The following is a 15527-nucleotide window of genomic DNA, read 5'->3' on the forward strand; positions in this document are numbered from 1 at the left end:
ATTTGTTTAGGGCTGTAGGCAGATTTATTGTAAGTGAAAACCTCACTCCCCAAAACTAAAAATGTGCACAAAGATTAAATAATGACAAAAGCAAAAACAAAAAGGAATGTCTGCAGAGCAAATGCAGGTTCCTGAAATTACAACATCTAGTCTGCGACCTAGTGACAATGTTTACTAGCTTACATGACCGAACCAACTCCTTGGGGACCCTCCTTCTGGACTAGTGATGGGTGTATTAGCGTCTGCACACTACCAGTATCAAGAAGTGCTTGGGCCAGTTCACCATTGATCTTAACTGTAGTGACTTGCTGTTTTCCTATGATACAATTCTCACTCTGACAGGCTTAGCAGATGACCTTGCATTCATAGGAGTTCCAACTTTTTCTAGGGGCCTAGCTGGCTCTGGCTCTCTAGTAGGGGTGTGCCCGAATACAAATACATTATTCAGCAAAGCACAAATAGTGGGTTTTATACAAATATTTGTTTCATACAAATATTTTAAAAATTATTTGTTGGGGGTGTTCCCCAGAGATAAAGTTGAGCTACTGACACAAGCAAGTGCTCTTAAAGACTCTCCATGAACTGTCGTTCCCCTTCTCCTTTCCACAAAGTTAGGTTGTAAAAAATAGGCAATAAATGAAAAGTGCAAAGTAATAATTGCCTTTGAAGTTCCTCCCTACATTTTACATGGTGTGCTGTCTCTGTGTTATGGGTGTACAAATAGATAGGTCTGGCTGTAATGAGGCGATGAGTAAAGTTTCAGCTCAGTAATCATGATAATATTCTAAAATTAAAAGTGTAATAAAAACAAAAACAGGATTTTTAAGCCTCTTTCCACTTTTATTCAAACAGAAATACAGATACAAATAATTTTGCCGCCTCAACAAATACAGATACAAATACAAATACTGGGATCTCTGCACATCCCTACTCTCTAGGACCACCTCCTCCTCCTGACCCCAATGGCTTACCCTGTGCAGTGAAGGGCTCTCTCGGGTTCTCATTAGGTCGAATATCAGGTTCCCTGAACCTCTGCCGATAGACTTCAACATTGATTTCATATTTGGCAAGGATGGCCTCTTTGACCTTGTAGTCAAACATGTCCTCTGCTGCCATGACTCAATCCTGTCTGCAATCAGCTCATCACCTCTCCCAGTCTGCTCACCTGCTTCTCATCAGTTCATCAGCTTGCAGTATATATACCCCGGCTCTTCATCCACTCATTGCTAGATTGTTGTTTCTACTCAATGGTAGCTTACACTTCAGGCTTCTCACTTGTATATAGTAGTTTCTCCAAGTTTGATATTGTTGCAAACTGCTATCTCTCTGTGCAGTGCTCCTGGACCACCACCACTCGCCTGCCTGCCTGCCTGCCTGCCTGCTTGCCAGCTTGCCCACTTGCCCACTATCCAGCCCACCACTACCTGCTCCCTTCTGCCAGACCTTGCCATTGTCCCTCACTCATCTCAGCCCTCCAGTCCTCTGCCTCGGCCTGCTTCACCCCCACTCCTTCCACCTCCATTCCCCATTTCCCTGGCAATAAAGCCTTATTTCATTTACTTATTTCATCTGTGTCTGCGTTTGGGTCCACATTGCAACCCACAACAGAGTATAATGTTAAAATCTGCCACATCAAGTTTTAAGTTAAAGAGCTCTGGATCTGGGAGACATGGAGAGTACATTGGGTGGTAAAATAAATATATTAACTAATTACGAATTAGTTTTTTCATTAACAAATTTACAGTTTGTTAATAAGCAATTTTCTGCCGGCATTCCTCTCCTGCCTTTTTTGCTGTGATAATGTATTTCTATTCTTCATAGCTCTCCATTATAATGACCTGTTCCTCCTGACTGAAGTAGGCGGCACACGATCAGTCCATTTTGTGCGGATAAAGAGTCAAATGACGCGCCAAACGTCCCCTTTTATGGGGACGCGCATGGAGCCTGAAACAGAAAGCCCGGGTTAACAAGTTCAAGTAATAAGTTCATAACCACCGTCGTGATACCATTTATCTCTGATAACGAGTTTAGGGTTTATCGAGCTAGCTCACACAAAGAAAGCCTGGGTATGTTGAACTTGCCAGCCAGAGGGGTGTACTACAAAGCGAGATTAGTGGGTTAGCAAAGTATGTTGAGCCTAAAGCCAGGGTTTTCAATGTCACGAAGGTGGCTCTCCTTTAACCTGGCTATATCACCATGGTAACTAATACTGCAAACTTAACCTGGTCCAGAGCAGGTTATGTTCCGAGTTTCGGCTTAAATCAGCAATAAAAAGCGCCGCCGTTTCACTAACCACCTGATTTGCTGCCAGATTCGTTTAACACTGCTGGTACTACAGCTATTAGAATATTATCGAATAGAAAATTGATTAGTCTTGTATCATAATTACCATTGATTTGATATTATAATACATATTGTAAATTTGTAATGCTGCAATAGGTTAGGGTTACTTGTGGGATGGGATTTTGTTACAATATATCAAACTATTTCAAATTTAAAAGAAAACTAAAAAAAACAAGAAATTAATGAAGAAATACTTTGAACAAAAAATAGAATAAAATGGATTAGTGTATTGGTATTTATCACAGATAATATTAAATATATAATATTAATTTCACTTTGATTTGGCCAAAAACTGAAGTGATTTCCACTTATCCTTCATTATGGGACAGAGTCAGATCTGAATGCACTTCTTGAGAATAATGTTTAAATCTGCTGCATCAAGTTTAAAGTTTAAGAGCTTTGGATGTGGGAGGCACGGAGAGTGCATTGAGTGGTAAATAAGTATATTAACTAATTATGAATTGGTTTTATAATTAATTAATTCACACAATCAGCAATTGCCAGCATTCCTCTCTATGTGTCAAATGATGCACCAAACACCCCTCTTCATGGGAACACGCACAAATTCTGAAGCAGAAAGCGTGGGTCAACAAAGAAAGTTCATGACCACCGTCGTGATACCACTTATCTCTGATCGCGAGTTTAGGGTTTGTCGAGCCAGCTCACACAAAGAAAGCCTGTGTATGTTGAACTTGCTTCGTAGTACACCCCTCAGGAAGGAAGAGAGACAGAGGTCAACAAAGAAGACACGTAAATAGGCTGGAGGCCTAAACTACCAAGGTGCAGGTAGTTCCCTGATGTCCTCTCCAACCCCACCCACTGGCTCCTGAGCAAGGAAGCCAAAACAACGTCGTAAACAAGAAGGCAGAGAGAGGGACGTCACACCTAACATAGTTAATATAGCCACACACAGTGAACAGGTGTCTTTTCCTGGAAGCTTCTTAAAGACATCAGAGGTGCCGGTTCACCTGTAAGCCACACCTGAGAATAAAACTACAAAGAGATCTTCATTTATGGACCTGCACATCTTTTTGCTTCATTTCCAATTTCATCTATCAAACTGAAGATAATAAGACCTACAAGTAGGCTAGAACAATACGCATTACATTATTCTCTATTCTTTGATGACTTCTGGAAGAATGACATATGGTGTACATGTAATCAATAGAATATAAGTTTCTTTTTAATTTCCATTTAGGTTAATTATTTACTGTTTTGTAAATAGTTGTTCTTATTTTTATTATTTTTTTATATTAAGTATTTTGTAAGCAATTAATTATGTTTTTCATGTAGGCAGAAATATGTGTCACCAGGAACTGAATTTGAATCATTTATATTTGAATTTGAAATGTTCAACTTGAATATTTGCATTAAAAAATATTATTCGAATCAGATTATTGAAATTTATTAGTTTGGATTTGAATTCCAGTAAACTTGAAACCTTATGTAATATTATGAAATTAAATTCAGTTGCTTCGAAACTGTATTTGATCCGCACTGAAGATTCAACTCTCTAGATACTTTCAGTTACATTCAGTTCTCACAATTCAAATTAATTTCACTGAGACACACATCTGGTCGGTGAGAAGATTCACAGAACTCTTTTTCACATACTGTAACGACTGCTTTCTCTCAATGATATCAAAGACCAATGGGAGCTGGATATTTTGAAAGCCTAAAGTGTTTTCTCTATTCAGTGTAAAGACAGTAGTTTTATGTCTTACCGTTTTGGAGAAAAATTACTTTATATGAGTCTGGCACCTGATCTGTCACCATGGTAACATTTTGGTCTGAGTGGGCTTCTGTTAATACTAATAGCATCGTAAATTGATCGAATTCATTTTCTGAAACTGCACAAAAATCCCCCTCAGTTTTCTGGACACGACACTCCAAGCTGAACACCATCAGTTTTCAGCATGTCGAAGCATGACCATAGGCTCGATTCACAGGTTTGTATGAAAGTATAATATATATGAATCTGTGAATCTGCACTTTATTTGCTCTTCCTCAACAACTGGATGTGTGTTCAAGTGAACAGAAATCGAATGTCAAGAATTGAATTTCAATTATGAGAACTGAATGTGAAAGTATATAGAGAGTTGAATTTTCAGTGAGGATCAAATACAGTTTCAGAGCAACTGAATTCAATTTCATAACATTACATTCACTTTCAAGTTTATTGGAATTTAGTTCCAAATGAATATATTCAACTTCAAATTATGTGATTCAAATTCAGTTTACTTTCAATAATATTAAGTAGATTTAAGTAATAGTAGATTAAATATGTGAGAATAAATATAATTTCACACAAATTGTCATTTGATTTTCTTTATGCCTAACGACATTTTTGAAAGCACAGTAAGATAAATTACATATTAGACCTGTGCTTAGTCTAAGAGGAAATAAATACATGTTTTTTTCATTATTGATTAAAATATTCATTGGTATTTTTATTATAATACAGTAGTTATTCACATTGATGATATATCAGTGGTTCATAATTTCATAAAAGGTTTTTCTTTTCCAATGAACCATGTGACTCCTCAGAGCAAATTTAATTAAAAAGGTGCTAACATTAAATATCAATTTTTCTTTACTGACATATATGTTCTCCTCCCCTTGGGCATTATGTTTAGTGAAATATTATACCTTTAAAAATTTTCTCACTTGACAACTAACTGCAGCTGAGGTGTCTTATTATATTACTGTATTTAACAGGATGATCTTCCCCTTCCTAATATAGGCATGGACAGACTGGTCCTCACTGTCCTTTTAATGACGCTGTCCTGGATGTTTGTGGGGACCTACGCTGAAAACACCACAACAGCAGTAGCAACCACTACAACAGGAGGATATACAACATCAGCAGCAACCACAGGAGCCCACAAATCAGCAGCAGCAACTACTGCAGAAGGAGGCAACACAACAACAGCAGCAACCACTGCAGCAGGAGGCAACACAACAGCAGCAGCAACCACAGGAGCCCAACCAACATTAGCAGCAAGTACTGCAGCAACCACAGGCACCCACACAACAGCAGCAGCAACCCCGGCAGCAACCACAGGAGCCCACACAACAGCGGCAGCAACCACTGCAACAACCACAGGAAACCACACAACAGCAGCAGTAACCTCTGGATCAGGAGGTACCACAAGAGAAGCAGCAACCACAAGAGCCCAACCAACGTCAGCAGCAACAACTGCAGCAACCACAGGAACCCACACAACAGCAGCAGATACCACTGCAGCAGGAGACACCACAACAGCAGCAGCAACCCCTGCAGCAATGACAGGAACCCATACAACAGCAGCAGCAACTACAGGAACCCACACAACAGCATCAGCAACCACTGCAGCAGAAGGCAACACATTAGCTACAGCAACCACAGCAGCCCACAAAACAGCATCAGCAACCACTGCAGTGGTAGTCAACACAACAACAGCAGCAACCACTGCAGCAGGAGGCAACACAACAGCAGGAGCAATGATAGGAGCCCACACAACAGCATCAACAACCACTGCAGCAGTAGGCAACACAACAACAGCAGCAACCATAGTAGCCCCCCCAACAGCAGCAGCAACCACTGCAACAAGAGGCAACACGACATCAGCAGCAACCACTGTATCAGGAAGCAACAGAACAGCAGCAGGAACCACTGCAGCAGGAGGCAACACGACAGCAGCAGCAACCACTGCATCAGGAAGAAACACAATAGCAGCAGGAACCACTGCAGCAGGACGCAACACAATAGCAGCAGCAACCATAAGAACCCACACAACAGCAGCAGCAATCTCTACAGCAACCCACACAACAGAAGCAGCAACCCTTGCAGCAGCAATCATAGGAACCCACACAACAGCAACAGCAACCTCTGCATCAGAAGGTACCACAACAGAAGCAGCAACCACAGAAGCCCAACCAACATCAGCAGCAACCACTGCAGCAACCACAGGAACCCACACAACAGCAGCAGCAACCACTGCAACAGGAGGCAACACAACAGCAGCAGAAGCCACAGGAACCCACACAATAGGAGCAGTAACCCCAGCAGCAATGACAGGAACCCACACAACAACAGCAGGAACTACAGGAACCCACACAACAGCAGCAGCAACCACTGCAACAGGAGGCAACACAACAGCAGCAGCAGCCACAGGAACCCACACAATAGGAGCAGCAACCCCAGCAGCAATGACAGGAACCCACACAACAACAGCAGCAACCACTGCAACAGGAGGCAACACAACAGTAGCAGCAACCACTGCAGTAGTAAGCAACACAACAACAACAGCAACTACAGTAGCTCAAACAACAGCAGCAGCATCCGGTGCAGCAGGAGGCAATACAACAGCAGCAGCAACCACAGGAGCCCAACCAACATTAGCAGCAAGTACTGCAGCAACCACAGGCACCCACACAACAGCAGCAGCAACCCCGGCAGCAACCACAGGAGCCCACACAACAGCGGCAGCAACCACTGCAACAACCACAGGAAACCACACAACAGCAGCAGTAACCTCTGGATCAGGAGGTACCACAAGAGAAGCAGCAACCACAAGAGCCCAACCAACGTCAGCAGCAACAACTGCAGCAACCACAGGAACCCACACAACAGCAGCAGATACCACTGCAGCAGGAGACAACACAACAGCAGCAGCAACCCCTGCAGCAATGACAGGAACCCATACAACAGCAGCAGCAACTACAGGAACCCACACAACAGCATCAGCAACCACTGCAGCAGAAGGCAACACATTAGCTACAGCAACCACAGCAGCCCACAAAACAGCATCAGCAACCACTGCAGTGGTAGTCAACACAACAACAGCAGCAACCACTGCAGCAGGAGGCAACACAACCCCAGCAGCAATGACAGGAACCCACACAACAACAGCAGGAACTACAGGAACCCACACAACAGCAGCAGCAACCACTGCAACAGGAGGCAACACAACAGCATCAGCAGCCACAGGAACCCACACAATAGGAGCAGCAACCCCAGCAGCAATGACAGGAACCCACACAACAACAGCAGCAACCACTGCAACAGGAGGCAACACAACAGTAGCAGCAACCACTGCAGTAGTAAGCAACACAACAACAACAGCAACTACAGTAGCTCAAACAACAGCAGCAGCATCCGGTGCAGCAGGAGGCAATACAACAGCAGCAGCAACCACAGGAGCCCTCACAGCAGCAGCAGCAGACACAGGAGCGCACACAGCAGCAGCAACTATAGTAGCCCAAACAACAGCAGCAGCATCCGGTGCAGCAGGAGGCAACACAACAGCAGCAGCAACCACAGGAGTCCTCACAACAGCAGCAGCAAACACAGGAGCTCACACAGCAGCAGTAGCAACCACAGGAGCCCTGGCAACAGCAGCAGCAACCCCTGCAGCAACCACAGCCACCCACACAACAGCAGCAGCAACCCCTGCGGCAACGACGGGAGCTCACACAAAAGCAGCAGCAACTACAGGAACCCACACAACAACAGCAGCAACCCCTGCAGCAACCACAGCAACCCCCACAACAGCAGCAGCAACCACTACAGCAGAAGGCAACCCCACAGCAGCAGCAACTACAATAGCCCAAACAACAGCAGCAGACACCACTGCAGCAGTTGGCAACAAAACAGCAGCAGTAACTGCAGGAGCCCCCACAGCAGCAGCAGCAACTACAGGAACCCACACAACAGCAGCAGCAATCACTGCAGCAGTTGGCAACAAAACAGCAGCAGTAACTGCAGGAGCCCCCACAGCAGCAGCTGCAACTACAATTGCCCAAACAACAGCAGCAGCAACCACTGCAGTATTAGACAACCCCACAGCAGCAGCAACTACAGTAGTCCAAACAACTGCAGCAGCAACCACTCCAGCAGGAGGCAACACAACAACAGCAGCAACCACTACATCAGGAGGAAACACAACAGCAGCAGCAACCTCTGCTTCAGGAGGTACCACAACAGAAGCAGCAACCACAGAAGCCCAACCAACATCAGCAGCAACCACTGCAGTAACCACAGGAACCCACACAATAGCAACACCAACCCTTGCAGCAATGACAAGAACCCACACAACAGCAGCAGCAAACACAGGAGCCACCAAAGCAGCAGCAGCAGCAACCGCAGGAGCCCTGACAACAGCAGCAGCAACCCCTGCAGCAACCACAGCCACCCACACAACAGCAGCAGCAACCCCTGCGGCAACCACAGGAGCTCACACAACAGCAGTAGCAATCACAGGAGCCCAGACAACAGCAGCAGCAACCCCTACAGCAATCACAGAAACCCACATGACAGCACCAGGACCAACACAAACCAACATAATAGCAGCAGCAACCACTGCAGTATTAGACAACCCCACAGCAGCAGCAACTACTGTAGCCCAAACAACTGCAGCAGCAACCACTGCAGCAGGAGGCAACACAACAGCAGCAGTAACCTCTGCATCAGGAGGTACCACAACAGAAGCAGCAACCACAGAAGCATCAGTGACCATTGCAGCAGTAGACAACACAACAACAGTAGCAACCATAGTAGCCCCCCCAACACCAGCAGCAACCACTGCAGCAGGAGGAAACACAACAGCAGCAGCAACCACTACATCAGGAGGAAACACAACAGCAGCAGCAACCACTACATCAGGAGGCAACACAACAGCAGCAGCAACCACTGCAGTATTAGACAACCCCACAGCAGCAGCAACTACTGTAGCCCAAACAACTGCAGCAGCAACCACTGCAGCAGGAGGCAACACAACAGCAGCAGTAACCTCTGCATCAGGAGGTACCACAACAGAAGCAGCAACCACAGAAGCCCAACCAACATCAGCAGCAACCACTACAGCAACCACAGGAACCCCCACAACAGCAGCAGCAACCACTGCAGCAGTTGGCAACAAAACAGCAGCAGTAACTGCAGGAGCCCCCACAGCAGCAGCAGCAATTACAATTGCCAAAACAACAGCAGCAGCAACCACTACAGCAGAAGGCAACCCCACAGCAGCAGCAACTACAATAGCCCAAACAACAGCAGCAGCAACCACTGCAGCAGGAGGCAACACAACAGCAGCAGCAATCACAGGAGCCCAGACAACAGCAGCAGCAACCCCTGCAGCAATCACAGGAGCCCACATGACAGCAGCAGGACTAACACGGACCTTCACAACAGCAGCACCAACCACTGCAACAGGAGACAACACAACAGCAGCAGCAACCACTGCAGCAGTAGGCAATACAACAACAGCAGTAACTGCAGGAGCCCCCACGACAGTGGCAGCAACCACTGCAGCAGTAGGCAATACAACAGCAGCAGCAACCATAGGAGGCCACATATCAGCAGCATCAACCACTGCAGTATTAGTGAACCCCACAGCAGCAGCAACCACTACAGCAGGAGGCAATACAACAGCAGCAACAACCACAGGAGCCAACACAACAGCAGCAGCAACCTCTGCATCAGGAGGTACCACAACAGAAGCAACAACCACAGAAGCCCAACCAACATCAGCAGCAACCACTGCAGCAACCACCGGAACCCACACAATAGCAGCAGCAACCACAGGAGCCAACAAAGCAGCAGCAGCAACCACTGCAGCAGGAGGCAACACAACAACAGCAGCAACTACAGAAGCCACCACAACAGCAGCAGCAAACACAGGAGCCCCCACAGCAGCAGCAGCAACCACAGGAGCCCTGACAACAGCAGCAGCAACCTCTGCAGCAACCACAGCCACCCACACAATACCAGCAGCAGCCCGTGCGGCAACCACAGGAGCTCACACAACAACAGCAGCAACCCCTGCAGCAACCACAGCAACCCCCACAACAGCAGCAGCAACCACTGCTGTAGTAGGCAACACAACAACAGCAGCAACTACAGTTGCCCAAACAACAGCAGCAGCATTCACACGAGCCCACGCAACAGCAACCACTGCAGCAGTAGGCAACACAACAGCAGCAGCAACCTCTGCATCAGGTGGTACCACAACAGCAGCAGCAACCACAGGAGCCCCCACAGCACCAGCAGCAACCACAGGAGCCCTGAAAACAGCAGCAGCAACCCCTGCAGCAACCACAGCCACCCCCACCCTCACAACAGCAGCAGCAACCACTGCAGCAGTTGGCAACAAAACAGCAGCAGTAACTGCAGGAGCCCCCACAACAGCAGCAGCAACCACTGCAGCAGTTGGCAACAAAACAGCAGCAGTAACTGCAGGAGCCCCCACGACAGTGGCAGCAACCACCGCAGCAGTAGGAAATACAACAGCAGCAGCAACCACAGGAGTCCATATATCAGCAGCAGCAACCACTACAGTATTAGACAACCCCACAGCAGCAGCAACTACAGTAGCCCAAACAACTGCAGCAGCAACTACTCCAGCAGGAGGCAACACAACAACAGCAGCAACCACTACATCAGGAGGGAACACAACAGCAGCAGCAACCTCTGCTTCAGGAGGTACCACAACAGAAGCAGCAACCACAGAAGCCCAACCAACATCAGCAGCAACCACTGCAGTAACCACAGGAACCCACACAATAGCAACACCAACCCTTGCAGCAACGACAGGAACCCACACAACAGCAGCAGCAACCCCTGCAGCAACCAAAGGAGCTCACACAACAGCAGCAGCAACTACAGGAACCCACACAACAGCAGCAGCAACCCCTGCAGCAACCACAGCAACCCCCACAACAACAGCAGCAACCACTGCAGCAGTTGGCAATAAAACAGCTGCAGTAACTGCAGGAGCCCTCACAACAGCAGCAGCAACCACTGCAGCAGTAGGCAACACAACAGCAGCCACAAGCACAGGAGCCCACATATCAGCAGCATCAAACACTGCAGTATTAGGCAACCCCACAGCAGCAACAACTACAATAGCCCAAACAACAGCAGCAGCAACCACTACAGCAGAAGGCAACACAACAGCAGTAGCAATCACAGGAGCCCAGACAACAGCAGCAGCAACCCCTACAGCAATCACAGAAACCTACATGACAGCACCAGGACCAACACAAACCAACATTATAGCAGCAGCAACCACTGCAGCGGGAGGCAACACAACAGCAGCAGCAACCGCAGGAGCCCACATATCAGCATCAGCGACCATTGCAGCAGTAGGCAACACAACAACAGTAGCAACCATAGTAGCCCCCCCAACACCAGCAGCAACCACTGCAGCAGGAGGCAACACAACAGCAGCAGCAACCACTACATCAGGAGGCAACACAACAGCAGCAGCAACCACTGCAGTATTAGACAACCCCACAGCAGCAGCATCTACTGTAGCCCAAACAACTGCAGCAGCAACCTCTGCATCAGGAGGTACCACAACAGAAGCAGCAACCACAGAAGCCCAACCAACATCAGCAGCAACCACTACAGCAACCACAGGAACCCCCACAACAGCAGCAGCAACCACTGCAGCAGTTGGCAACAAAACAGCAGCAGTAACTGCAGGAGCCCCCACAGCAGCAGCAGCAATTACAATTGCCAAAACAACAGCAGCAGCAACCACTACAGCAGAAGGCAACCCCACAGCAGCAGCAACTACAATAGCCCAAACAACAGCAGCAGCAACCACTGCAGCAGGAGGCAACACAACAGCAGCAGCAATCACAGGAGCCCAGACAACAGCAGGAGCAACCCCTACAGCAATCACAGAAACCCACATGACAGCACCAGGACCAACACAAACCAACATTATAGCAGCAGCAACCACTGCAGCGGGAGGCAACACAACAGCAGCAGCAACCGCAGGAGCCCACATATCAGCATCAGCGACCATTGCAGCAGTAGGCAACACAACAACAGTAGCAACCATAGTAGCCCCCCCAACACCAGCAGCAACCACTGCAGCAGGAGGCAACACAACAGCAGCAGCAACCACTACATCAGGAGGCAACACAACAGCAGCAGCAACCACTGCAGTATTAGACAACCCCACAGCAGCAGCAACTACTGTAGCCCAAACAACTGCAGCAGCAACCTCTGCATCAGGAGGTACCACAACAGAAGCAGCAACCACAGAAGCCCAACCAACATCAGCAGCAACCACTACAGCAACCACAGGAACCCCCACAACAGCAGCAGCAACCACTGCAGCAGTTGGCAACAAAACAGCAGCAGTAACTGCAGGAGCCCCCACAGCAGCAGCAGCAATTACAATTGCCAAAACAACAGCAGCAGCAACCACTACAGCAGAAGGCAACCCCACAGCAGCAGCAACTACAATAGCCCAAACAACAGCAGCAGCAACCACTGCAGCGGGAGGCAACACAACAGCAGCAGCAATCACAGGAGCCCAGACAACAGCAGCAGCAACCCCTGCAGCAACCACAGCCACCCACACAATAGCAGCAGCAACCCCTGCGGCAACCACAGGAGCTCACACAACATCAGCAGCAACGACAGGAACCCACACAACAGCAGCAGCAACCCCTGCAGCAACCACAGCAACCCCCACAACAGCAGCAGCAACCACTGCAGCAGTTGGCAACAAAACAGCAGCAGTAACTGCAGGAGCCCCCACAACAACAGCAGCAACCACTGCAGCCATAGGCAACACAGCAACAGCAGCAATCACAGGAGCCCACACAACAGCAACAGCACTCACACGAGCCCACGCAACAGCAACCACTGCAGCAGTAAGTAACACAACAGCAGCAGCAATCACAGGAGCCCACACAGCAGCATCAGCAAGCACACAAGCCTACACAACAGCAGCAGCAACCACAGCAGCCCACACAACAACAGCAGCAACCACACAAGCCTACACAACAGCAGCAGCAACCACAGCAGCCCACACAAGAGCAGCAGCAACCCCTGCAGCAACCACAGCAACCCCCACAACAGCAGCAGCAACCACTGCAGCAGTTGGCAACAAAACAGCAGCAGTAACTGCAGGAGCCCCCACAACAGCAGCAGCAACCACTGCAGTAGTAGGCAACACAACAATAGCAGCAATCACAGGAGCCCACATAACAGCAGCAGCACTCACACGAGCCCACGCAACAGCAACCACTGCAGCAGTAGGTAACACAACAGCAGCAGCAATCACAGGAGCCCACACAGCAGCAGCAGCAACCACACAAGCCTACACAACAGCAGCAGCAACCACAGCAGCCCATACAACAACAGCAGCAACCACACAAGCCTACACAACAGCAGCAGCAACCACAGCAGCCCACACAACAGCAGCAGCAACCACTGCAGCAGAAGGCAACACAGCAACAGCAGCAATCACAGGAGCCCACACAACAGCAGCAGCACTCACACGAGCCCACGCAACAGCAACCACTGCAGCAGTAGGCAACACAACAGCAGCAGCAACCACAGCATCAGGAGGTACCACAACAGCAGCAGCAACCACAGGAGCCCCCACAGCAGCAGCAGCAACCACAGGAACCCTGAAAACAGCAGCAGCAACCCCTGCATCAACCACAGGAGCTCACACAACATCAGCAGCAACTACAATAGCCCAAACAACAGCAGCAGCAACCACTGCAGCAACCACAGCAACCCCCACAACAGCAGCAGCAACCACTGCAGTAGTAGGCAACACAACAACAGCAGCAATCACAGGAGCCCACATAACAGCAGCAGCACTCACACAAGCCCACACAACAGCAACAGCAACCACTGCAGCAGTAGGCAACACAACAGCAGCAGCAATCACAGGAGTCCACACAGCAGCAGCAGCAGCAACCACAGGAGCCCACAGAACAGCAGCAGCAACCACACGAGCCCACAGAACAGCAGCAGCAACCACACGAGCCTACACAACAGCAGCAGCAACCACAGGAACCCACACAACAGCAGCAGCAACCCCTGCAGCAATCACAGGAACAACAAGAGCAGCAGCAACCACTATGACTGCTGGCCCACTGATGCCCAACACCACAGTAGAACCTTTGGAGGTGAGTGATGCTAACAAAACTCAATGAAGACTATGAAATAGAACAGAATTAATAGAACAGAATTGAATAAAATAAAATTCACTTCCATTGATGGTGTTTAACCTCATCATAGTGCACCTTCTTAAGTCTTTCTCCTCTCCTTGCAGACACCTGTCTCCAGGGCAGATTGTGGGCGCAAACAGCTCTGTGCAGCTGAGCCCTCTGGCTGCAATCCCTCACGAGCAAGATCATGTTTCTTTATTTCTGCCCAGCAGACCAGCGCTCGAAAATTTGAGTTTGGCCTCTCAGGAGAGTCTGATGGTTACCTTTCTGCCTGCCTGTCTCTCGATGCCACAGCGGTACGTCAAGTTCTATCACTCATCCACAGATGAAAGTAACATGAAGCCTAAGCTTGAGCCAATCATATAGTTTGTTTGAAGTCATATGTGTCAACAACTACTAATTACTGTCTCTGGTTTTGCACCACAGGGAGGTAATGACACCTGCTACATTTGTGCAAACAACAATGGCGCTGTAAAATTCTTTAGCGCTTTCCTCGACAATAACATGCTGACTCTTACAGAGGTGAGTACGTGGCTCAACGTGGCTCAGTGTAGTGGTGGTGATAGAGCTGGGTGAGAATATATATATTAGCCTGTTGGAGCCCACTTTCATGTTAGGGATGTGCAGAGGGCCCGGTGTTTGTATTTGTATCTGTATTTGTTGAGGCAGTAAAATTATTTGTATTTGTATTCGAATAAAAGTGGAAATAAGCTTAAAAGTCCTGTTTTTATTACACTTCTAATTTTAGAAAATTAAAGTGTAACAATAAGTGTTAATGAATAAACTACCTTACAAAGGAGGTCCCCACACCAGGTTTTGAACTGGAGTCTCCCAGATCATAGAGGACTGCGCTGACTACTGAGCTAAAAGTTTACTTATTGCCTCATTGCAGACAGAGGTCTACCTATGTAAACACCCATAGCACAGAGACAGCACACCATATAACATGTAGGGAGAAACTTCAAAGGCAATTATTGCTTTGCACTTTTCAGTTATTGCCTATTTTTTACAACCTAACTTTGTTGAAAGGAGAAGTGGAGCAACAGGTTATTGAGAGTCCCTTGGAAGCACTTTGCATGTGTCAGTAGCTCAGCTTTATCTCTGGGGAACACTCCCAACAAATAATTTTTAAAATATTTGTATGAAACAAATATCCGTGTAAAACCCACTATTTGTGCTGTGCCGAATAATGTATTTGTATTCGAGCACACCCCTAT

At 47.8% G+C, this 15527-nt stretch overlaps 1 pseudogene; it reads left to right on the forward strand.

The window, feature by feature from the left end:
- Window positions 1-4269: 4269 nt before the first annotated feature.
- LOC137175183 (uncharacterized protein DDB_G0283357-like) lies at window positions 4270-11075 on the forward strand (annotated as a pseudogene).
- Window positions 11076-15527: the final 4452 nt, after the last annotated feature.

Source organism: Thunnus thynnus, chromosome 22, assembly GCF_963924715.1.
Source record: "Thunnus thynnus chromosome 22, fThuThy2.1, whole genome shotgun sequence".
NCBI classification, from domain to species: domain Eukaryota; kingdom Metazoa; phylum Chordata; class Actinopteri; order Scombriformes; family Scombridae; genus Thunnus; species Thunnus thynnus.